This window comes from Miniopterus natalensis, chromosome 2 (genome assembly GCF_054644295.1).
Source record: "Miniopterus natalensis isolate mMinNat1 chromosome 2, mMinNat1.hap1, whole genome shotgun sequence".
NCBI classification, from domain to species: domain Eukaryota; kingdom Metazoa; phylum Chordata; class Mammalia; order Chiroptera; family Miniopteridae; genus Miniopterus; species Miniopterus natalensis.
The window spans coordinates 21,254,921-21,271,354 of NC_142082.1; the positions used below are offsets into that span (position 1 = coordinate 21,254,921).

The 16,434-nt window shown below is 36.4% G+C and overlaps 1 long non-coding RNA gene across 1 annotated transcript; it reads left to right on the forward strand.

Moving 5' to 3' along the window:
* The first annotated feature begins 3,243 nt into the window (after window positions 1-3,243).
* Window positions 3,244-13,542, forward strand: LOC148093648 (uncharacterized). The gene is made up of 3 exons (XR_015713983.1): window positions 3,244-3,435; window positions 4,539-4,589; window positions 13,377-13,542. It is a non-coding gene; the product is annotated as an uncharacterized LOC148093648 (long non-coding RNA).
* Window positions 13,543-16,434: the final 2,892 nt, after the last annotated feature.

Below are 16,434 nucleotides of genomic sequence, written 5' to 3' on the forward strand. Positions count from 1 at the left end.
TGCAAGAGAATAAATTAAAGTATCGATTACAAGCTATATTACCAGAGAACTAAAGCCAAAAAACACAGTTTTATTTTAATTGTAAGGTTAAAAACATCTTGGACTGTGTAAGTTTGTACTCCTTTTCCTATATCAACATTAACATTGTTTACTGACATAAAGTATACCCAATATTAGGCACTTTTAAAAGTAGAAATTCCAGTGCATTAGTTTCACTAGTTAATTTAGATTGATCACTTTGGATTGTTTTATATATTCCTGGTCTAAAAGAGTGTTAGTACTCATTGCTATATTAATTCCACTAGAATCTTTCAGGCTGTGTTTTATTCCTTTTTCCTGAATTATAAGGGTTCCAGTTTAATCTTTTGGCATTCCCTGCTCCCTTTCCCTGGGTTTCCTGAGCACTGTTTTGAAATCAAGGAGGCCTGGATGAGACTGAGTACAACTCGGGGATACTCCCTGTTCCAGAATGTATGGGAGCCCACCTAAAATAATCTGGGTGCAGAAGAGGGCTTGTCCACCCTTACTCCCTTTCCTCTGGAGGTAAATAAATAATGAATCTCCTGGGCAGTCTAATCTGTAGCTTAGATACTAGGGGGTAGTCATACCTAGGGTGACCCACTTTATAGAGAACTAACACAAAGCTATATCAGACTGTGTATCATACCAAAATAAAAGCATGATAATTTAACATGTAACATATAATTGTACACATATGTTATTTTATCATAAATATGTGAAAAATAGATACTTATTTGAAATTACATATTTTCATAATTTTACCTTCACAGTAATCTAGGTTTTCTAAAATGCGCCTCAGAATTCCTCCAGCCTCTACCATTTCTCAGTTCCAAAGTTATTTTCACACTTTTAGGCAGTTGTTACAGCAGCACCCTAATTTTCAGTACCAAAATCGGTATCAGTCATGATTCTCCATAAAAAGTGTGTGTGTGTGTGTGTGTGTGTGTGTGTGTGTGTATGGAGAGAGAAAAAGAGAGGGAGAGAGAGAGCAATTGATTGATTGACTCTAAAGAATCGGCTCGTGTTTATGGAGGCTGAAAAGTCCGAAGATGTGCAGGGTAAGCTGACACACCTTTAGCCTTAGGAGAGCTGATGGTATAGTTCCAGTCGAAAGGCTGGTAGGCTTGAAACCCAGAAAAGCCAATGTCTAAGTTCAGTTTCCTCAGTCAGGGAGAACCCTTTCTTATTCTCAAGAAGGTCAGTGTTTTTGTTTTATTAAGACCTATAGATGATTGGATGAGGCCTACTCATATTAGAGAAGGCAATCTTCTTTACTCAGTCTACTGATGTAAATGTTAATGTCATATCAAACACCCTCATAGAAACCCCCAGAGTAATAATTAATTAAATATCTGGGCACATGGCCCAATCAAGATGACACATAAAATTAACTACCACCCACATCAAGAGTATTTTTTGGCAGGATGTACTTCTCTGTATACATAGGTTATTTTTATAAACTTGAAATGTATTGATTTATGACCGAATAGTTAATTGGAGAAACTAGATAATCATGTAAGCTGTGTTTTTAACAGTACAAAAACTGAGATAGCTTCCATTATGAGCAATATTGTTTTTACTTTACTTAAAACTTTCATCTTTTTTTTTTCTGGAGTCAGCTTGAATGTCTGGGGGGGAAAAAAACAACTAAGGGACATCTTTGAGAGATGCAGCTGATGGATTCAGGCTCCTCCGGGAGAAAATGTTTTTTTTACGTACCTGATGTTTGACTATAATGTTTGTTGTGGGTAAGATCTGTGTTTTGGGGAGTCTTATTTGACAATTAAACCCTTTAGTAATAAAGGCTAAAACAGTTTGGGGTAATAAAAGGGAGGAGGGGAAAAGCCATGAATAGCTAAATGCCTGGATGATTCCCGAAAGCATCTTTGGAATGAAGTAGAAGAGCTTTGAGGCAGATTACTGGGGACTAGTTTTGACCAGTGGAAAATGGAGACCCAGAGTAATTAATTAAATGAAGAACACCAACGTGAAAGGAGAGTTAATAGAAAATATTCTTTCTTGGCTGTTATTAGTAGTGCTTGTTAAAACTAGATAGTAGTATAGGGGGAAAAAGTAAGACCAATTTTACTGGTTCCTGGAAATCCTACTCATGCTTCTGAGCCCACCTGGGAATATATTACATTCTTTTCAGATAACTCATGCAGTGTCATTGATTACCCAAAAGATTATACAAGGGGTTGAGAAATCAATCTGCAGCGTATAGCCAGAGAGGCTGATCTCTTCATCTCATTCAGTGGCTTTCTGATTACAAATATAATATCCTTATCCTAATAATACTGGGAACCCCAATCACATGCACGAAGCAGACAGACAAAGTGTTGAACTTTCTACCTGGACCTCACTTGAAAAACATTGTGGGAAAAAGGCAGAAACTCCGGGGCAGGAATAATAGGAGTATATTGAGACTCGATGGTCATAGATAAGTGTGGTTGGAGAGTGGCTTCTCTGCCTGTCACCTCCTCTTTTGTTCCAATTGGCAAAGAAGAGATAGAACAGTATTCTGTATCTCATACAAGGAGGCAGGCCAAGAAACTATGGAGAAAGTGAACTGAACTTGATAAATCCAGTGAACTGAACAGTATAAATCCAGAAAGGTGGCTAATATATACAATGAAGTGGAACCTGAGGAGCCACATTCTCAGTTGAGAATGAATAAGAACTGATGAGAACAGTGTAGATATTAGCACTAGTTAGTCAATAATGGGTTAACATCAGGCTTAGTCATGCATTCGATAAAATAATCCTACGGAGATTGTATTTTCTACTGCTACATATTTGATTAAACAACTTAGTTAAATAGCTAAGTTATTTAGTGACTACTAATTTTTAATTTTTAGAAAATAATTGGAGTAATATAAGAGAAGTTAAATGCCACATTACCCAGGTTTAATTCTTACATTTAGGTATAATCCCAATAATCTCTGTAGTATGCACATTTGAATTTCGGAGAAGCTGTATCAGAACAGAATTGAAAAAGTGTTTGCAAGTATTAAGCATGTGCTTCATGAAAGGACGTTACCTTCAGCCAAAAATATCACCATATGGTAGAAGGTGGAAAATGCAAAATCATTAGTAAAGCACTAGTAACATCTCATTTTGTACATTTGACTTTTTTGGATTTTATTATATATGTATAAAATGTTTAATGTTTGGGAATAGTGTTGGTAATGATACTCTTTTCACCTTTTCATTTGGTTAACAAAATCTCTGACATAATTTGAAATGGGCATTTTCTGTTTTAGGTAAAAGTTTCTCCATCCAAAGATCTCCGAAACGCCAAATTCAACTGATTTTCTACATTTCTTTACCTTTGCTTATCATTATTGCTGCTGTTTTAATAAAGCAGGATAAAATAAGAGAGCTATGCTACAGAGATGAAACTGGAAGTGAGAGGTATATATATAAAACTCTTATTAGAAAAGCCAAGAAAAAAGTATTCAAATTTCATCAGGAGTAATCTAAGACTATAGGTAAAGCAATGTGGGGGAGGCCCAGGGATATATTTCAAACAGGTTTGGTATCGTCCATGTTTTTTCTAATTTTACTCATTTTACCTCGAGAATCACTTTAAAAGGACATATGGGTGCCTTGAATATTGTGCTTTATTCAATCTCCTAGGTCCACTGACCTGTCGAAATAGTTTTATTGTCGATGGGCTTCATGAGACTAGGTGATGCTGCATTTCAAGGGAACTTTGAAAACACAAATGTTTTAGATACGAAGTCTCAGACCAGTGGTAAACAACATTATTAGAGCACCTCTTTCAACTAGAGATATCTATGAACCTGCATGTAAAAGCTATGATGTCTTTATGCTCTTAAAATTATTCTCCATAACAATAAAATGGGAGATAATAATAGCTTTCCAATGTAGCATAAAATTTTGGATACACCAGGTTAATAAGTGAAATCACCATATTACCTGTAATCAGTTATACAAATATTTATGAGCCCAGCAGGCTACCACCGGACAACTCTGCTAGCTGCGTTACCCAAATATTTAAATATCATTATTGAGACCTTTATTAATAATTTACTGTATTTTCCCACAGAAGTATTTACCTCTACTTTTGCCTTTCAAAAATTGATAGGAGGGGTGTACATGAAGAATGTGTTATGAGAGGAAGAAAAAAATATGTACAAACATATAGAAAATTTAACCAAAATTTTTGACTACTACTTAGGGGTTATTTGGCTAAATTTGACCTGAGGTGTTAGGGATAACATAGAATCAGGGGACCTGTCTGTGCAAATGTGGCTTATAACATAAACACTTGAATAAATGTAAGATGAGGATAAGAGTTCATCAACAAACCATATTGGTAGTGGCATTTGTTCTAATGTTGAGACAGCATCTGTTTTGTTTGTATTATTTTATGTTGTTAGAAGAAGAAATTTCATTTAATGAATCACTCTTTCTTTGAAAACCTTTATTCAAATAGTCAATTAAGATTTTAAAATTTCCCCACTTTAAAATAAGTTTTATTAATTTTACAGGTCTGTGTCAGAAGAAGGCAGCAATAACAGCACGTTATCCCCAAGTGTAAGGTGAGTGTAGAACAGTGTGATTAATCATTTTGCATTGTATGCCCAAAACATACATAAAAACATACAATAAAATTTTTAAAAATTTAAAATGTTTTGCTTCCCAAAGGACTTCCTTATAAAAGGGAAAAGGGAAGTCATAAAGTGGGAAAATACTTTTACAATACATATTTCCAATGAAGGACTCATATTCAGAATATGTAGAGAATTCGTACAAATCATTAGCAAAAGTTGGGAGAACCCAGTAGTCAAAATATTTGAAGAGACACTTCACAGGAGACAATATCAAAGGGTCTTAAAACACAAAAACATGCTCACCACCATTAATCATCAGAAAAGACCAATTAAAATAAATATGAGGGTCCCCTACATTTTTATGAGTGGATCTAATTAAAAGGACTGACATCAAGGGTTGATGAGACAACCAGGACTCTCACACATTGTAGGTGGGAGTATACATTGGTACAGTATACTTTTATTTCATTTATTTTATTTCAATTTTATTTTTTTGATACGCATTATTTTATTTAGCAGCATGTTCCAAAGTTTCGTATCTATTTCAGTTTTTACTTATAGGCATATAGACTCTTTTTTGTTGTTGTTTTTTAAGGTCTCCTCACATTATTTATTTATTCTTTTCCCATGCCCTCCCCACACCAATGTCCGCATCCATGGGCTATGCCCGTAAACATACAAGTTCCCTGATTAATCTCTCCCCGCCCACACACCCCCTCCCAGCCTTCCCGCTGAGATCCCTCAGTTTGTTCCAAGCTTCTATGTCTCTGGATCCACTTTGTTTATTATATTCCACATATAAGTGAGATCATTTGGTACTTGTCTTTCACTGAGTGGCTTATTTCACTGAGCATAATACTCTCTAGCTCCCTCCAGGCTGTGCCAAAGGCTAAAAGGTTTTCCCCTTTACAGCTGCTTAGTATTCCATGGTGTATGTGTCCCACAGCTTTTTATCCACTCAGCTACTGTTGGGCACTTGGGCTGTTTCCAAATCTTAGCTATTGTAAATTGTGCTGCTATGAACAGAGGGGTGCATCAGTTCTTTGCGATTGGTGTTTGGGGTTCCTTAGGATATATTCCTAGAAGTGGGATCACTGGGTCAAAATGGCAGGTCAATATTTAATCTTTTGAGGAAACTCCATACTGCTTTCCATAGTGGCTGCACCAGTCTAGATTCCCACCAGCAGTGTACCAGGGTGCCCTTTTCTCTGCACCCTCGCCAGCACTTGTAGATCATTGAATTGTTGATGGCAGCCATTCTGACAGGTGTGAAGTGATTCCTCATTGTGGTTTTAATTTGCATCTCTGATGATTAGAGATGTTGAGCATTTTTTCATATATCTCTTAGCCATTTGTAGGCTCTCTTTAGGACATTCGAAGTGTCTATTTAGCATTTTTCATATGTCTCTTAGCCATTACAAATATCTATTTAGATCCTTTGCCCATTTTTTAAATGGATTGTTTGTCTTCCTTTTTATATATTTTGGATATTAACCCTTTCTCAGATGTGTCATTGGCAAATATGTTCTCCCGTAGAGTGGGATCCCTTTTCGTTTTGTTGATGGTTTCTTTTGCTGTGCAGAAGCTTTTTATTTTGATGCAGTCCCATTTGTTTATTTTCTCCTTAGTTTCTCGTGCCCTAGGAGAGGTATCAGCAAACATATTGCTATGAGAGATATCTGAGATTTTACTGCCTATATTTTCCTCTAGGATTTTTATGGTTTCATGCTTTACATTTAAGTCTTTGTATCCAGTTTGAATTTATTTTTGTGTCTGGTGTAAGTTGGTGGTCTAGTTTCATTTTTTTGCATGTATCTGTCCAATTTTTCCAACACCATCTATTGAAAAGACTGTCTTAACTCCATTGAATGTTCTTGCCTCCTTTTTCAAATATTAATTGACCATAGCGGCATGAGTCAGTTTCTGGGTTATTGTTCTGTTCCACTGATCTATATGTCTGTTCTTATGCTAGTACCAGGCTGTTTTGATTACAGGGGCTTTGTAGTATAACTTGACATCTGGTATTGTGATCCCTCCAACTTTGTTCTTCTTTCTCAGGATTGCCATGGCTATTTGGGGTGTTTTTTGGTTCCATATAAATTTTCGAAGTGTTTTTTCTAGATCTGTGAAATATGCTGTTGGTATTTTAATAGGGATTGCATTGAATTTATAGATTGCTTTGGGTAATATGGACATTTTAATGATGTTAATTCTTCCAATCCATGAACATGGTATATTTTTCCATTTGTTTCTATCTTCCTCTATTTCTTTTTTCAGTGTCCTGTAGTTTTCTGAGTAAAGGTCTTTTACATCTTCATTTAGTATATTCCTAAATATCTTATTTTTTGAGTTGCATTGGTAAATGGGATTGTTTTTTTAGTTTCTGTTTCTGAGAGTTCATTATTGGTGTATAAAAATGCCATCGATTTCTGGGTATTAATTTTGTATCCTGCTACCTTGCTGAATTCATTTATTAAATCTAGTAGTTTTTTGGTGGAGTCTTTAGGATTCTGTATGTACAATATCATGTCATCTGCAAATAATGACAATCTTGTTTCCTCTTTTCCAACTTGGATGCCTTTTATGTTTTCTTCTTATCTGATCGCTGTGGCTAGGACTTCCAGTACTATGTTGAATAAGAGTGGTGAATGTGGACACCCCTATCTATCTTGTTCCTGTTCTTAGGGAAATGGTTTTAGTTTTTGCCCATTGATTATGACATTGGCTGTAGGTTTGTCATATATGGCCTTTATTATGTTGAGGTATGATCCCTCTATTCCCACTTTGCTGAGATTTTTTATCAAAAATGTTGTTGGATTTTATCGAATCCTTTTTCTGCATCTATTGATATGATTATGTGATTTTTATCTTTCAATTTGTTTATGTGATGCATCATGTTTATTGATTTGTGAATATTGTACCAGCCTTGCATCCCTGGAATAAATCCCACTTGGTCATGGTGTATGATCTTCTTAATATATTGCTGAATCCAATGTGCTAATATTTTTTTCAGGATTTTAGCATCTGTATTCATCAGGGATATTGGACTGTAATTCTCTTTCATTGTAGCGTCTGGTTTTGGAATTAGTCTAATGCTGGTCTCTTAGAAAGAGTTTGGAAGTGTTCGTTCCTCTTGGAGTTTTTGAAAGAGTTTGAGGAGGATAGGTGTTAGTTTTTCTTTGAATGTTTGGTAAAACTCCTCTGTGAAGCCATCCAGGCTAGGGCTTTTGTGTGCTGGGACACCTTTGATTACTGTTTCAATTTCATCAGCAGTTATCGGCCTATTCAGGTTTTCTGACTCTTCCTGATTGAGTGTTGAAGGGTTGCATTTCCCGAGGAATTTGTCCATTTCCTCCAGTTTGTCCAACTTGGTGGAATATAGTTGTTCATAACAATCCATTGTATTTCTGTTGGGTAAGTTGCTGTTTCCTTTCTTTCATTTCAGATTTTGTTTATTTCCGTCGTCTCTCTCTGTTTCTTCATGAGTCTGGCTAAAGGTTCATCAATCTTGTTTATCTTTTCAAAGAACCAGCTCTTGGTTTCATTGATCTTTTGTATTGATTTTTTGGTCTTGATGTCATTTATTTCTCCTCTGAACTTTATTATTTCCTTCCTTCTACTAACTCTGGGCTTTTCTTGTTGTTCCCTTTCTAAGTTTTTAAGTTATAGGGTTAAAGAGTCTATTAGAAGTTTTTCTTGTTGTTTGAGGTAGGCTTGTAGTGCTAGCATCTTCCCTCTCAGGACTGCTTTCATTGTGTCCCATAGATTTGAAGTTGTTGTGTGTTCATTTTCATTTGTTTGCAGGAAGTTTTTTATTTCTTTCTTAATCTCTTTGGTAACCCATTCATTGTTTAAAAACATGCTTTTCAGTCTCCATGTGTTTAAATGTGTTTTAGTGTTTTTATTGTAGTTGATTTCTTTTTTTCTTTTTAAAAATTTTTTATTTTTTTTATTTTTTTATCTTTATTGATTTCAGAGAGAGGAAAGGAGAGGGAGAGAGAGACAGAAACATCAATGATGAGAGAGGCATTGATCGAGCCCACAATCTTGGTATGTGCCCTGACCGGGAATTGAACCCTGATCGCCTGGATCCTGGGTCGACGCTCAACCACTGAGCCACGCCCGGCCTGGCAATTGTAGTTGATTTCTAATTTTATGCCATCGTGATCTGAGAAGATGGTTGATATGATTTCAGTCTTCTTGAACTTAAAGAGGCTTGTTTTTTGTCCTAAAATGTAGTCTCTCTGAGAATGTCCCGTGTGCGCTTGAGAAGAATGTATATTCCGCAGCTTTGGGGTAGAATGTTCTGTAAATGTCGATTAAATCCATCTGATCTAGTGTATCATTTAGGGTCACTGTTTCCCTGTTGATTTTTTGTCTGGAAGACCTATGCAGTGAAGTCAGTGGGGTGTTAAAGTCCCCTACTATGACTATTGCTGCCAATCTCTCCCTTAAAGTCCGTTAGAAGTTTTTTTATAAACTTAGGTGCTTCTATACTGGGTGCATATATCTTTATCAGGGTTATATTCTCTTGCTGGATTGATCCCTTTAGTATTATTTAATGACCTTTCTTGTCTCTCATTATGGTCTTCATTTTGAAGTCTATTGTGTCTAATATGAGTGTTGCTACCCCAGCTTTTTTTTTTCATTTCCATTTGCATGGAAAAATTTTTTCCATCCCTTCACTCTCATCCTGTGTGAGTCTTTTGTTCTGAGGTGGGTCTCTTGTAGACTGCATATAGTTGGGTCATGTTTTCTTATCCATTCAGCCACTCTATATCTCTTTATTGGGGCATTTAATCTGTTTATATTTAAGGTTATTATTGAAAGATACGTATCCACTGACATTTTGTTTCTTTATAGCTGTTTCTCATTCTCTTTATTTCTACTTCTAATTATAGCAGACCCTTTAATATTTCCTGTAATGCTGGTTTTGTAGTGATAAATTGTTTAACCTTTTTTTGTCTCAGTTCTTTACTTCACCATCCAGCCTGATTGATAATCTTGCTGGACAGAGTAGTCTTGGTTTCAGATCCTTCTTTTGCATTACCTTGAATACTTCATGCCATTCCCTTTTGGCCTGTGGAGTTTCTGATGAGAAGTCAGATAACAGCTTTTCGGGAGCTCCTTTTAAGTAACAGATTGCTTTTCTCTAGCTTCCTTTAAGATTCTCTCTTTGTCTTGGATTTTTGACATTTTAATTATGATGTGTCTGGGCGTGGGCCTCTTTGGAATCTTCTTGCTTGGGGACTGTCTGTGCCTCCAGAGCCTGTGTGCTTTTTTCCTTGACCTGGTTAGGGAAGTTTTCTGCCATTATTTCATCAAACAGGTTCTCTAACCCCTGCTTACTTTCAACCTCTGGCACTCCTATAATATGAATATTGTTATGTTTTATGCTGTCCCACAGCTCCCTTAGACTGTCCTCCTGTTTTTTCATTGTTTTTTTGTTTTTGGGTCTCTGTTTCAGTGATTTTTTCTACCCTGTCTTCTAATTCACTGATCCGATCCTCAGCTTCTTCTAATTTGCTGCTTATTCCTTCTAATGTATTCTTTATTTCTGCTATGTCATCCTTCATTGCTGACTGGTCATTTTTCATAGTTTCCAAATCTTTTTTCATGCTGTTGAGCATCCTTACAATTAGTATTCTAAACTCTATATCTGAGAGATTGCTTATCTCCATTTCATTTGGCTCTTTTTCTGGAGACTTCTCTTGCTCTTTCATTGGGGCTTGTTTTTTGGTCTCCCCATTTTGGCTAAATGTTAGGTAGATCTGCTAGGATTCTCAGTCTTTTTGGAGGGTCTCTGGTACAGGCCAGTGTCAGGTGCAGTTTGTGACTGGCCCTGAATACCCTGATTGGGGCTATCAACAACCCCAGGCTTGAGGTCTCCACTGCTGGGGCTGGATGGGTTTGGACAGGACCGAGATGCACAGCAAAGTCTGTTTTTCTAAGGCCTGGGTCCCAAAACAGATCAGGCAAAGACTCAGAGCAGCCTGAGGTTTGCCTCAGTCTGCAGACTGGTTAATCTGATTCTCTTAATGAGCCTCAGGCTATAGAAGCTCCACAGGTGGGGCAGCTGGTTGTTATCAGTCTCTTAACAAGCCTCAGGCTATAGAAACTCCTCTGGGTAGGGTGAGAGGATCTCCAGGAGGGTGGGGCAATTGCTTCCCCCCTCAGCCAAAAGCCAAAAGCCAAAAGCCAAAAGTTTGCCTCCCAAGAAAGATGTCCCCCACAGTCTAGGGGAATGACTCTCCCCACACAGCTGCAGTCCACTTCCCTCTACCTGTGCCGTATACGGCCCAAGGTGAGTGGCTGCACAGGAACCGTTGTGCGTTGGCTCTTTAAGAGGGTGCCTGCAGTTTGAGCTGCCTCTCCCTGGCAGATAGAAACTCGGCTGCTTTTCACAGCCAGATGTTATGTGGGCACTTTTCTCAGTTCTGGTGCTCTGGGCCGGGAAGCCCAGCCTGGGGTTTATGCCCCAGAGTCCTCAGTGGAAACTCCCTACAGCTGAGATATCCCTCTGGACCTTCAGCTGCTGCCTGTGAGAACCCAGCCAGCCCTCTTGCGACCACACTTCCTACCAGTCTCTTTGTGGTCTCCACTAAACCAAATGGGGATATCCTGGTAAACTCTTTTTTTTTATAGGTTTAATCTTTATTGTGGAAAGTATCACAGATACCCCCTCCCCCTCAGTCTGTTGCATGTTTCAGTATCTCTGAATCTGTTTTGTTCATCAGTTTATTTTGTTTGTTAGGTTCCACATATGAGTGAGATCATGTGATGCCTGTCTTTCTCTCACTGGCTTATTTCAATTAGCATAATACTCTTTGGGAAGATCCACGCTGTCCCAAAGGGCAAGGGATCCCTCTTTCTTAGGGCTCCATAGTATTCCATGGTGTAAATACTTTTTTATCCACTCATCTACTAATGGGGGTTTGGGCTCTTTCCAGATCTTAGCAATTGTAAATTACAGTTCAGCAGTTTAGCATCACCGAAAACTCTTAGGTTTCAATCAAATTTGTAACCTACATTTTTATTTTTAAAACTATCTTATGTATCATATTTAAATTTTATATTTACTTTATAATGCAACATTTATTTTCTAGACTTATGACAAAAGAAATTCCCCATGAATTTTGAGTCTTATTATCTAAAATATTTTTCTTTCCTTTTCCATTTAACTTAAAGCTGATTGTCTTTACTTCTCCTTTTTTTATCTTTTAACTTTAAAACTTAGCCTCTTCTTTTCCAACATCAATTATCTATTTTAGGTTTCTCTATATTTTAAACTCAATGAAAATCTATTTTGAATACATGGGTACAGAGAATTGAGAAAAAGATTCTGAAATGTATATGAAAGAAAAATAGGGATATCCAGGTGAAATGTAGATCGTTTTATGTTCAAACTTCATATTTCTGATTGTTAATATATTATCAAATATTTATTAAAATATCTAAATTACCTTGGTAGACGTATGAATTAACGATACATTTTCATAATCAAAACACAAAGATGATTTCCATTAACAATATAGATGCATATCTTAAATGTTTTTCTAAATATACATAAAAATACCTTTTTTTTAAATTTAGGTGCTATTATGGACCATGTTCCCTATCTTAAAAGTAGGCCCATATAATTCTTTTCTGACATTCGGTGTTTGAATTTAAAAATGAAAAATACTTTATTTTAAAATCCATTTTTATGAATAATTAGAGTACTTCCAGTTTTTCATTGTTACATACTCCCTGTAAATAATATCCTTAAATGGATACACATTTTGGAGCAATTGTTTGATTATAGTCTCAGAATAAATCTCTAGAAGAGAGATTGATCAAAGCATAAATAGAGTGTGTACACTCTTATCTCTTACTGATATCTATTGCCAAATTACCTAGTTGTAATGATCACCACCAATGTGTATGTGTCATGTTGTAACTTCATAAATTATTTACTTTTAGTCAATTGGACATGTGATTGGTATATTTTCTGAGAGATAGTATATCTTAAGTTTTACAATTTTTTTATTATCCTACTGATGTTTATTTTTATTTTTCATTATGTCATATAGTAAGGAGCTATTTCTATAAAGAGTATGGCATAGAAATGAAAAGTATGCATTATTACCATATGGAACTAGAGGCATTATTGAGACTCCTTTTAGTATTAGGGATGCTTGGTATATTTTTACCTTCTTCCATCTCTTACTTCGCTGATTTTTCTGTTATGCAAGTTGGGTTTTTAGATCTAGCATACTGTTAATAAATTCCTATTTTTTAAACATCATTTCTCTTGGTTCCAAAAATATTTTGTCATTTTTGCTCTTGTACTTAAGTTTACAATAAACATTTTAACCTTATTTGATGCTTAACTAGTTTCATTTTTCATAATTCTGAAGTGATTTTAGATTTTAACGATCTAAAGATCCTCTTCACCTGGAGTCCTTGGAATGCCCAAATATTGACTTGACTCTCCTTTCTTAATTTATTCAGTCAATTGTATGTGTATCAGAGTGTGTGAATCATCGTACTAAACATGGATAAATAAACACTTAGAGTATTTATAAAGCCGTTTCTCTTATAAAATTCAGAGTATTTGCAGTAGAGGTAATAGATAGTTGTTTTTTCTGGATTTAGTTTTCATTTCCATGATCGTTTCTTTTCAGTTATCCATGCCTTTTAAACTACTTGTGTTAGAAATATGTTAGCTCAGAAAAAAAGAAGCAGCTCAGATAATTTTGTTTGTGTTGTATTTTGTTTCGCTTTCTCTTACAGCAACAGTCTCTGACAACCTTGGCCTGGAGAGGGGATAAATCCAAATAAATAATCAGAAACTGGCTAAACCAAGAAGAGAAAAACATAATTTATTCCTCACCTCTGATGTCACTGCTGAAGGTTTAAATTATGAAATAATAAATCATCTGCTTCTGAATCACCTGAATTATGTCTGGTGTCTACTGTATTTTCAGCCTCAACTTTCGCCCTACTACTCCAACTTGAATGCAGAAGAGGGTCTGAATCAGGGGAGAGCAGCCTAGGGCCCTCATCCCACGACAGCAGGAGGGCCTGTCGGCTCAGCCTCATGATGCAAGGATAGAGAATATCCCCTTTCCCTTTGCCCTTTCCGGTGACCTGAATCTCCCTCCCTCAGTCTGGCTTTCCTCCTTCCGTCAGAGCTCCTAGCCTTCAGTTGGCTTGTGACTTGTCCCAGTGGCATTTACTCAGATATGATATGAATATAGTCCTTCTCTTGTTACTGCTTCTCCTCTTTGAAAGCTGTATGCCCTCTTTAGTGTGTTAAGATACCTGTTACCAAGTATTGCCTTGACATATCATGAAGCTAAGGAAGCAAAAGCATCAGAGCCACTTGCTTGCATAGGTTCTTTTCAAAGTCATGGACCTAATTTTGTATTCTTTTTCTCAGAGTTCATCAAGCTTTATATAGCTCAGGAGCCACTGAACCTAGATCTGCTTGTTCCTCAGCTTCCTTGGAGTGGTGTATTGGAGGCAGTTCATGTCAGCTCACGAGAGCTGATTGTTAAACAATTAGACATTTTGCTCTTATTAAAAAAATAAAGACAAGTATTGGCAGGGATGTAAAGAAATTGGAACCATTGCATGGTGGGAATATAAAATGCTGCAACTGTTACGGGGAACAGTATGGAAGTTCCTCAAAAAATTAAAAATGGAATGACTATATGATCCAATAAACTCACTTCTGAGTATTCAAAAGTATTGAAATCAGGACCACAAAGAGATATTGGCTCTCCTGTGTCTATTGTAGCATTATTCACAATAGCTGAGATGTAGAGACAACTTAGATGTCCATCAGTAGGTGAGTGGATAAATAAAATGTGATATATGCACCTTTGAAGGCTGAATGGAATACTATTCATCCTTTTAAAAGAAGAAAATCCGCAACATGCAACGACAGGGATGAATCTTGAGGACATTACACTAAGTGAAACAAGCCAGTCACAGAATGATAACTATTGCATGATTCCCCTTATATGAGGTAGATAAAATAGTCAAATTTATAAAATCAAAGAATAGAATTGTGGTTTCCAGGGACTGACAGGATGGTGAAATGGGTAGTTACTAACAGTGGGCATAAAGTTTCAGTTAAGCAGTATGAATAGGCTGTAGATCTGCTGTACAACATTGTATCTGTAGTCAGTAATAATGTATGGTACACTTAAATTTTGTTAAGAGAGTAGATTTCATGTTAAGGGTTCTTGCCACAATATTTTTAAAAATTCAGAAGTTTTGTGAGTCATTATTAAAACATCAAATTACATAAATGTAAGTAAATTAAAAACGAATATTTAAAGCATATCTTAATTATTTTATTGTATTTTACTCTCTGTTCTTGAGATTATGGCTATTGTATCTGTAGTGAAATTACTATACTGTAGTGTGCAACTGGTGTCTCTTCCCAACTCCGCCTCTAAAAATATCAAGTGGCAGCCTGAAATCGGCCTTCGCTGAAACTTGTAAACCTATATAAGTCCTTTTCCTCCCAGAAAGACAGTTGTGTAATACCAAGTGGCTCTGGGCCAGGGTGAGCTTGGGACTTCTTATGAGGCAGCATTTCTACTTTCTCTGGTGCTTGCACTGAAATTGTAGAAAGAAGTGAGGAGCAAAGAAAGAGTCAAACATGGAGTAGAAATGCCTTGCCCCAAACAATTTGGGTCTTAAATTTGAAAAGGGAAGTGGGTGCTGAAAATGAGGATTCTGCTAAAATAAAATTTTTCATACAGTAAGACAGCTTCTCTATTACTCATAACTCCATCTAAATTGTGTAGAAGGCCAGTGAAAAATTTGAAATCATGTAGTTGTGTAATTATCTGAGGAATTTCCTTCCTAATTGAGAAACATAAGGCTTAGTAATTCTCTATCGGTAAAAGTCTATACCGTAATGAAGATATAATCCACTATGAAGTCTTCATTTAGGAATAGGTGTAAGCTCACATAATTCTAAATGTAAAGCCATTTCCTCCTTGCTTAACTGCAGACAGGCTTTGATCCAATGCAGTTTTCTGAAATTCCTCTGGCAAAAGTATCACTTACCTCTACAGTGTTAAATTCCATGAATTCCTTTCAGTCCTTTTTTTCCTTTTATAGTTGATACTTGGTTATTCTGCATTTGAAATGCTCCATCTTTCATTTCTGAAACATTTCCATCGCTTCTGAATCCTAGTTGTGTATCTGCCTCTGAGAATTCTTTAACAGTTTGCTTTGTGTCTTAGTATCCTTAGAAATTTTACTTTTTCTGTACCAATAGCTGACGATGTTATATAGGTCTTCTGGAGGTTTTCCTGTTGTGTTTATTTTGCATTCCCTGGCTCCCTCCTCTTGTACTAGAATCTTTGGTTCATGAGAATAGCTTGAGGAAGATTCTAAATACATGTTTGTTTTTAAATTTATTTAATATTCTAGTGGCTCTGATTTTAAAAGGGATTTGGTGATTTAAAATTTACACCGTCATCATGATCTTCCTTGCCTATAAATCTTTCCATTATAAAGGGGATATTTATCCCTGAAATTATTTTTCTACCATCGACTCTGCTGGTATTTTACTCTGATCCTAAAGTACCCCTTTACTGGTTTGGTTCATTTCCTCCATCATCTAGCTATTGTGGATGCTGCTGCTAATGGCCCACTACAGACTTCCCTAGAAGATTGCCTTGGGGTATTGGAGATACTTCCTTCAGAATTCTAGGGGGAATTCTGAAAAGTGTGAGGATTCACAAACTCCAGTTTTCACGTTTCAAGGCACAGTAGGCTCTGTGGTACAATTCCTCTCCAGATCTCCCTGTAGGATCAGGCTGAA